We start from the raw sequence: 10,082 nt of genomic DNA, 5'->3' as shown, positions 1-10,082 counted from the left end.
TTAGATTTCCAGCTTTGCTGAGATTTCATGTCCTTAGTAGCTTTGATATTGGGTTCTAGTGGAGAAGGAAACTTTGCCCATTTTGGAGAGTTGGATGAAAATGGGTGACTAAGCAGTTTGTGGGCTTGAGACTTCTTTTCTTTTTTCCTCTCTAAAGGGAGTCCTGGAAAAGGAATGCATTTTGACTGGGAAACCTAGGCCAAGTCTGACCTCTTTCTCCTTGCAATTTCAAAGAACCCTATTCCCACCCTGGCCACACCCTGTTGCCAGTCTTAGACCTAGTTGTTGTAAGGCTCTGCAATAAAAATGAAGCTGCCACAGTGTTACAGAAATTTCCTCAAGGTGCATGCATGTTGGTGAGTATAATGATTAAGATTAATGCTCCAACTCTCTCTAAATTTCAGAGATTGATTAAGCATCAGGAATTTGGGAGTGCTTTATGAATCAGTACAAAACTGTAGGCCAAATTATTTTAAATGAAAATATAATTATATTTGTTGTTATTTCCTCATACTTTAACTCTCTCTCCACCACATTATCTAGCTGAATTATCTGTGACCTTATACTTTACATTCTCTTCTCTGAGAATAGACTGTAACAAGCATCCTTGGTGGAGATAAAAAAAAAAAAAAAGAAAGAAAAGAAAAAACAAGAAAACAAAAAAAACCTGGAATATAAATAAGTATAAAACGAATACGTAAAATGTATAATGAGCCCACAAAGAATAATTGAGGGGGTAGGAAAATTTTGGGGGGCTACATGTTTTACCACTAAGGTGAATTATGCTTTCTTACATGGTATACACAGGCTGTCAGGCGGAACCCACTCTGAGTTTTGAATAGTTTTGTTCTTCCCTGGGTGTTATGTCATTTCCTACAGGTTGAGACTTGAGATCAAATTTTTGGACACATGAGGGGTATTCTGGATCTCCTGCCCTGGAGCAAAATTTGATTACACATGTTGATTGCAGTCCAGAATTAATTCCTCATGTGCTCTCAAACATCCCGTGTCTCCTTGGTTTTGGTCGCCATTACAGTTTATGCCAATTGCTTACTCAATTATTTCTTTCTCTCCTAGACAGTGAATTTGATGAGGCAGAAACCCATTCTAGCTCACAGTTAGCTTCTAGACTGTTTTTAGCACTTAATAGTTGCTCAACAAAATGTATAAAATGACTAAATCTCCCTGATTTGAAGCCAAACTTTCCTGTTGCCTTGGAAGTTGCTTCTGGAGCTATATCTGAATTTGGTACACAGGTTGAGGGTGTTCTGCTGTCAGGACACTTCCCCAGGGACCGTAATCATACTGGGGCTACACTTAATTTGAACTGATTGTCATATTATCTTTTGCTATAGGCCTGTTTAAGCCAACACACTCTAATCTCTGAGTAGCACACCAATAGCTATGTTTACAGGAGTTTGGGAAGTTTAATTGCATTAGAGACTGAGTGGTTTCAATGGGGCTGGTGTATGGGGACTTCCATAGCACCTATCTCCCTTCTCTTAATTTTCCTTTTCTGAGCAGCTACACACTGAGATCAGAGATGCAACTCTGCTGATCTCTGTCTGTTTTGCTGAGTTGTGTCACATAGCTCTGACTTTTCCTCTCAAAAATGAACTTTCAAGACTTAAAGCACCAAAAAACCATCTCAATGGAAGATGACACTGAATCATACATGTTTATCAATTGCGAGTAGTAGTAGTTCCCTTTGGAGCATTTCAAATGCAAACTGGGATTGGAAAGCACAGGGCTCGCTGACTTCAGCCACCTGCTCCCTAAGTAAAGGAAGATTTTTAGAGACAATACTTTGCCTGAAAGAGTGACTGTTGTTCAGTGTATTTCTATCAAATACATAGTACACACACACACACACACACACACACACACACACACACTCACTCACTCACAGGGTTTCTAAATACTGCATGTTCTAAATACTGCCTCTCAACTGTTTGATTTGATGATTGTTATTAAGCAGTAAACCCACACCAACCAGGCAGTCATTGTATTTCTAAAATACGTAAATGTCACTTTTTTGGTCTCTAAAAATTATTAAGCAGAGAGAAAGATAGCAATTTCCAATGTTTGCTTGAATGGTAAGATGCAGGAGAATTAGCATTACTCTTGAGAGCTGCCATTGGTTAGCTGGAGGGAAAAAGGATATCAATTATACATAATCTAAGAAGCCTCTGCATAATAATCAGGCCCAGTAGGGGCTTTGGGGGCAGCTTCGTTATTCTCTTGTAAACACAAGAGCCCAGATAGACATGTCAGTCAGGAGTAGAGGCAGCAATTCTTCCTTTTTAAACACCTTCACATTCTATTGCTTCAATATGCAAACAAGGCTGTTTAGCTGAGGGTAGAGCCAGTGCTAATGAGCTCCCTGCACTAACCCTGAAGTAAAAAGGTTCTGTTTCACAGCTGCTCAGAGACAGCTCCTCTGGGCATGCTCAGGTATTGGAAAATAATGCCTTTTAAACAGAGAAATGCCAATCAGGATTTTATGCATACTTTCCCTTTTCCCTATGTGCTAATGCAATTACCTCATAACTTGTGAACTTCCAGTGCATTTGTCTGGTGTTTTCTCTTTAAATGATATACTTGGGATGTGGATGTAAAAAATAAATGGTTGAAAATGCAGTAACTGTAAAAATGAGCTCTTTAATTACTAGAGGATGCTACCTCAAAGCTAATGCTCACATTTCTGACTGTTCTTTTTATCTCCTTTTAAGAAATATATATTTCTTTTTTTTTTCCTGGGGTCACTTTAACGACCTGAATGGACAGTGCAGATCAGGACAGGCTTCTCAAGTCAGAGAGTTTGTGCCCCAATCTGTGATTTGGGAGCAGTTCTGGGTTCTGGACTCTGGGCCTCCCTGCAGGTAGGCGACTCCATAATTGGCTGAGCAAAGACACACAGGGGGACAAGAAGAGGGGGCAGTGTGAGAGGGAGATCACATATCAGTTGACAGTTTCAAATCAAGATACAATACATGATGGCATTTCAATACCCAATTATTCTAATGAATAAAGAAATCTTTTGCACAGAAATATTTCCCCAATCCCCACTGGATTAATTTACCATCTACAGAAACCACTAAGCTTTGCTGGCTAAATAGCGTAGTATGTGATTTCATATGTAATTATAGGACATCCTCCTTCTCACCATTAATTTAATCTCAGGGCCATGCCTTCTAGGTGCTTGACACAGGAGACAGAGCCTGACCATTGTGCCTGATAAATGGATGTGAAATACAAGCACAAGTATCTTCAACTCTTAACGAGTTCTTTACTCTCTCCCCATAAAAAGAGATGCTTTATTTCCCAGCCCTCAGTTAACCTATCAGTGGGCAGGTTCCTAACTACTATCTTCATTTATGACAGTACAGCTAGGTACTACATAGTCAGCAAGAAAACCTTTCTGCTGGAATATTTCAGCATTTAAATTATTTATTATGTTAGCTTTTATGGCATATCACAACCTATTTGAGACAGGTAGAGTGAACTCCCTTCTGCCACAAGGAGGCTCATTAACTGGCCATCATGACTGGTCAGATTTAATTGCTTTACACTGGGTAGTTCTCTGTCATGATTCAAATCCCCAGTAAGGCAGCTGAACCCAATTCTCAGGGTGATTTGATTTATCCCTAACTTGGAAAATGAGAACAGACTAGGAGTTTGCTTGCACACTTTAGCATCTGATTAAAAATGTGCAAGCTAGTGAGTTGCTGTACAAAACAAATCATTGGTAATTACACGTGAAAACAGTTAATTAAAACTTATATAGTTTATTTTTGTTAATTTAAATTATCATAAAATTGTTCAAATTACTTGAGGGAGACATGTTTATAAAATTGAGTTGTAATCACTGACAGATTCATTGTTGTTTATAATTAGAACATAATATGAAGATCAGATTAACAATGCTATTGTGTTCAAATTCAAATGTCAAGTCTTTTTGGCTATGATTGCTTGTACATCTAATATTTTAAGGCCATGCCATTGGTTCTGAGTAAAATAATAAAGATATTAAACCAAGTGAATTTTAGATTTCTAAATTGTATGCTATATTAGTACAGTGCTTAGGTTTGTCTTCTGCTTTATTTAGAAAGAGTGTTTTTGTAGTACGTAGGTACCAATTTCTGAGATGGACTTTTTGTGTATTCCAGCTCTGTGACTTAATGGTTGTGTGATTTTCATCTGCACCTCAGTTTCCTCATCTGTTAACAGATATAATTATAGTACCTACCTTGCAAGGTTATTAGTAAGATACATGGGTGAATATATGTAAAATTCTTAGAAGTCAATAACAGTAGCTATTGTAGTCATTGTTATTATTACTCATTGCTTTGGTGTTATTGCTCATTCCTTATCACCATTTATATGATAGAGATATCTAATTATGTCTTCACATATGGCTATTACCATACACTAGTCTAAACTTAAAGTTTGCTGACCAAATGCCAACTCAGCAGTGTGTCTTTCTGACAATAATTTATTCAATTTTATTGTCTATAATACTGATATTTAGAAATCTGGACTATATTAAAGTTTTTACCACAAAGAAGTACCTGCTGACAGACTCAGTCATTGTTTTACTATAAGCTCTTACAATGGTTAAAAGAATCTCAAACTATTCCTGGATAGTTCATATGTTTATCATTCATATACTCCTTATACTGCTACATATGTACTCCCCATAGTGCACTACTGATGTCATTGAACAAAGAATAGAGGTACTGTCTCAATGGTTTAATTTCTTCTTGTACTATAAAGTGAATTTATCTTTTGATCATATGTTCTGATTGGAAGACATTTTTTAGCAGAAAAGTAATTATAACAACATAAAATTACACTCAGATCTTCTCGGAAGGAAACAAGTAGTTTCTCATGACAACACAGTTTGAACGAGTTGCAGCATTATCCTCTTTTTTTTTTTTTTTTGCCATATTCTGTACATGAATAGGAGGAACAGAAGAATCTTGAGAAGCTGGTATAAGCTGTTGTTAAGAATTCGTTCTCATTTTTCACTAAGTTGACATTTGCTCTTTAATTTGAGGGACTGCTATATCCAGAGTGACTTTGGGAAGTTCAATAACCTTCTCCATAATGGGGAATCTCTGACAGCATTATAATTAACTAGATGATAAAGCAAAGGTGTGCTAAAATTAACATACTTTAACCCAAATATCAAAGGGAGGAAAGAATGAAAAAGGAGAGAAAACACTTATATTTTACATTTTGATCAGCTCAAGGAGCTCCCCTTTAATTGGAGGATAGATTTAGCAAGAAAGTTGAAGAATTTAGAGTATAAATGCCTATTTTTTGAAAGACAGCTTCAAAAATAATATAGTTATTTAGAATAATTTTGAGGGTCTTTTTTCTAGCATCTGGAAGTTAATCATAGTGAAATTTCACAGGTTAATTAAAAAAATGTTTTTTTCCACCCATCGGATTTGCCCACAAGTCTGGTGGGTAAGGAGATAAAGGTGATCTTCTAGTATGATTGTAATCATGGATGTGCAACCTGTGCAATTGCAACCTGTAAAACTTAGAAGGGTCTCACACTTGGTTGAATGCCCTATGTCACTGTCTTAATAATGTTTGAACAAGGGGCTCCACATTCATTTTGTGCTGGGCTCCACAAACTATGTAGCAAAATTAGATTGCAATCAATATGTGGACAATGTCAACTGTTTATTGCACACTTTTTTTCTAAAATAACTAGGATGAATGTTTGCATGGCAGAAAAGTTATTTTTAAAATATTTCATGATTTATGTTCTCTTATATTTAAGCAGTTTTTCTCTTTGCTCCTTTTCTGCCATTAAAGATAAACTATGGGATAGGGTTTGTGATAGAGAGAGATATAAAACAAGGGAAGAACTAAAAGGAAACCCTTTCACTTCAGTTAGTGGTGAATTGTGAGTTTCTAAAAGGGTCAATACTTTTAGAAACATCCATCTAGGCATAAAGAAGTTCTAGGATTCCAGATGAGTGGCCTGCTTCTTTGGACATGGCCTGGGGAAGGTTAGCAATACCTAAAAACACCTCAGCTTTTAGATACATTCCCATCTAACCTAGTGTGGGATTGATGGGTAGATACAGAAATAGGAAAAGCCCAGAACAGTGAGCCTGGGGCAGCATCCTGGGCTCCCCCTGAGTGTATGTTATATGCAGGGAGCTCATATGTTTGTGTCCCACTGAGTGGATGCTGAACTGCTGAGGGACCTTGGGATGGGTGAAGAGTGTGGGTCAGAATGAAGAGGTCATAATGTGCATGAGGAACTCTGAGGTTGGAGGCTAAGAATTGGGACAAAGGGCTCTACTCTATGAGCCAGAGTGGTACTCTACAAGGGCAGATGGCACCAGGCCACATACCTCAGTGGTATAGATTAGGGACCAGACCAGAGAAGGCAGTCTCAGCAAAGGGCACCAAAGATCTAATGGACCCACATGGATTCCACACTGTCTTCTTCCCTGTGATCCCAAGGATCCCACGAGCCAAGAGAAGATCCTTGAAATAATGACCTTGACAAAGAAATTATATATTAGACAAAGATATCACAAGATATATTTTGCACATAGAATTATTTCAAGTTTTTCAGATTGCCAGATTGTCTAAATAGGTGTATCTGCTCCCTTGTATACTTCTCTCTTCAGTAAGAAAGCTTGAGTGGAAGATTACATCTGTTGAGAGAGAAAGAGAGAGAGAGAGAGAAAGATGGGGGGAGGCAAAAGAAGGAGAAATTAAAAAAAAGAAGCTTTGTTCTTTTTGTACACCTTATAGGAAAATGTGCAACTCTGAGGCATTTGTTTTAGTTATAAAAGAATGAATTTGAGTCTATTATGAGTGTTGTGTCCAGTAAATCTTTTATATTATCTCATCTCCCCTTTTCTTCCTCTTTTCTCTCTCTTCCTTTTCTTTCTTCCTCCCACATCCCCAATTCTGGGAATTACTCTGGATGCAAGTAAAAAAACCTTAATCTTCATTTACTTCTCATTTTTAAAGGGAAATCAGTTTCATTTTATTTCCTTGGACTGTAGTAGAAAAAGATTTGCATATATGAGTTCTTTGGTTTCTTCCAATTATACCTTCAGTTATGCATGCAGTGTTTTCTCTGTACACCTGAGCAATATTTGTATATTATTAACACAAGCCCACTTGTTCTCAAACTGTTCTACACACTAGAATCACCTAGGGAAGCTCTTAAAAGTACAGATGTTCAGGATTTGTTCCATTTCAATTAAATCAGAACCTGAGACAGGGGTGAAAGGGCAGACACAAGCATCAGGAGTTTTTTTGACTTCCCAAGAGATTCTAATAAGCAACCAACCCTGAGGACCAGAGGTCAAGATAGCAATGCTTTCCACACTTGCTAATTATAAAAATTATTCGTGGTCCTTTTTAACTACATAAATTGCCTGGTCTCTTCCACAGAAATTTGAATTCAGCAAGTCTAGGCTAGGAAATATATTTTTAATAAATAGGTTGAAGGAACTGAGGGAAGAGATTGTTTGTCTAGTATGGATTAGAGAGCTTTTGGGAAATTGGTGAAAAATTCTGCAGTGAATTTTTTCCTTTTGTTTTGGAGTGGGACTAAATAATAACAGAAAAGAATTATAATAAATATAGCAGTAAATTATACATTTGGATTCTTGTTTTCCATTATAAGAGAAATACAAGTGAAGGATTGTAGTTACTTTACAATTTTTGTGGAGTTGGACTGTGTTTTACTGAATAAAACATCTGTCCAAAACTGGATTACATGGGTTTCTGTGTTCAGTTGGGGTTATAAAGAAAAAGGAGGCAGAGTTATCTTAAGATGAAGGATATAGTGACAGAGTTGAGAACTCAAGAAATGCCAGAACATTTTTTAGTAGCCTCTGAGGAGAATGGGAGAAGGATCTAACCATAGACATGGAACAGGATTACTCGGTTGTGAGATAATGGCTTTGGTGGGATACCATCAGTTTCTAGCTGCCCTATATGAATGATTTGTGATTTTCTCCAGGATTACTTAGCCATACAGATGTAGAAGTGGAGGAAGCAGAAAGTCTAGATTAATCAATGGGTGGAATTTTTCAGGAAGGTGATGTTATAGAGGTAAGAGAATTGAATGTGCTGGAAAAAAGATGATTATTTTGGGTGGTAGTTTCTTTAGTATTGCCACCGTAATGCTACATAACAACAAGCCACTATCCTCAGCTACATGTATCAGTTAACTTTCATTGCTCATGCGTCTGGAAGATAGGTAGGTGATTCTTCTGCTCTTGTCTGAGCTCATTTCACATGTCTGGGGTTTGCTGGCTCTCGGATGACACTGGATGTCTTCAGCTGAAATGACAGAATCAAAGTATAAGGACAAAACAAAGTTACATGGCAGATTGTGTACACAGGGCACGTGAAAGATGGGGGACATTTTTGCAATCAACCACAGTAGCTATCAATGGATTCTTAGCATTGTTTGAAATTATACTTATATGAGAATGAATATTCTGTACATATAAGACAAAATATATAAAAAATATTCAGATTTTTTTAAATGCTGTATATTATTGTTAGCAGTATTTAATCACAACTTATTTAATCATCTTAAATGACTCCAAGCAACTAGACCAAGAAATACTAATTTTTCATTGTTCCTTTTTTTATGACCCATGTCTGTGCACATAATTTTTACTGATCTCAATCAGACTTAATTAAGCATTTTCAAAATATAAAATGTGAAGGGTAAAATTAAATTCTGTCTCTATAAAATTATTCTTGGTATTAAGTTTCCTTCAGGACATTCATTTTTAAAATATGCATTAAGACATACAAAAAAACTGTATTTTGTCTTCAGTATGAAAGCGCCTGGAGTGAACTTTTTCTCAACTTAAGCTAAATTGTTAATTAGTTCAAGGTACACCAGAAATGTAATCTTGGAATATTCTGTTAGCAAATGTTTATTAAAATACTAGTCATTGGTCTTGCTTAGATTTATTGGGAGAGGATGGTTGGAACAATTTTAATATATCGTAAAAGCTAGTGTTGAAGCATTTCATGATAGTTGAAGCAGGTGGCTACCTAACAAAAGAACACAAATTCCCCTTTCATCAAAGTTTCTGAAGTGTGCTGTCTCATCTTAAGACAATTCTTTTTCACCTTTATATGCACATTTAATTTCTCTACAATTGACACTTTTCCAGGGACCCATCATATGGTCTCATCAAATCTTCCCTGTTTCTGTTACAGAAATTGCTTGTAATTTTTGGTGTGGTGGGTTGATTAACTATGCTCCCCTGCTGCCTTGTGAGAGTCATATGACCAGGACTCTGAGACCTTTCTCTCTGTCACCATTCCAGTAGCTGGCACAGAGTGGGGTGCTCAATGTCTCTGTTGCATGGACAACTAAATGAGGCAATCTTTGCAAGGACTAAATGGGTTACTGCCCACCTGGAGTTATTTGAAGCATTCTAGGACATACCTTGCTGCCTCTATATATTTCTCTGGTGAGATCCCACAAATATGTCTCACACATTCAGCTCTATGACCATTTGAGAGGAGGCTAGCTGCTCACATATTCCTGAAAGAAATGAGAAACTTTTCATCAGACCCCAGGTGCTCAACCTATTTTTCTTTCCTCCATCTCCTTTTGCTTTGTCAAAATGGAAACTGGAAACCCCATTAAAGTCTTACTCCCCACTCTTATTTCTGAGGGTAGATCTCAATATACTCCCCACCCCCACCTCCTCAGTTTCAGTTCTGGAGAGCCAGTCAGAATACAACAACAGTCATTTACATCTCTAAGGTTCTGTAACCTTGGTTGTGTACTATTTCCTGAGATCCTGGCCTCAAATACTAGACTCCCCTGCCTGCCTCTAATGAGTCCCTTCCCAACTTCATGCTGAACACAAAGCTCTGCTTCCCTGGGCCCTAGAGACATCCATGTGATTAACACAGCTGGGAATCAGTGATGAAAGCAAAAGTGTCAGGGCTCTTATTTATTTTTTACCTTTCCTTTGCAAAGAAAAGAGAAAGGAAGGAAGGAAGGAAGGAAGGAAGGAAGGAAGGAAGGAAGGAAGGAAGGAAGGAAGGAA

Source organism: Pteropus alecto, unplaced genomic scaffold (genome assembly GCF_000325575.1).
Source record: "Pteropus alecto unplaced genomic scaffold, ASM32557v1 scaffold29, whole genome shotgun sequence".
Taxonomy (NCBI): domain Eukaryota; kingdom Metazoa; phylum Chordata; class Mammalia; order Chiroptera; family Pteropodidae; genus Pteropus; species Pteropus alecto.
This window is presented reverse-complemented; position numbering follows the sequence as displayed.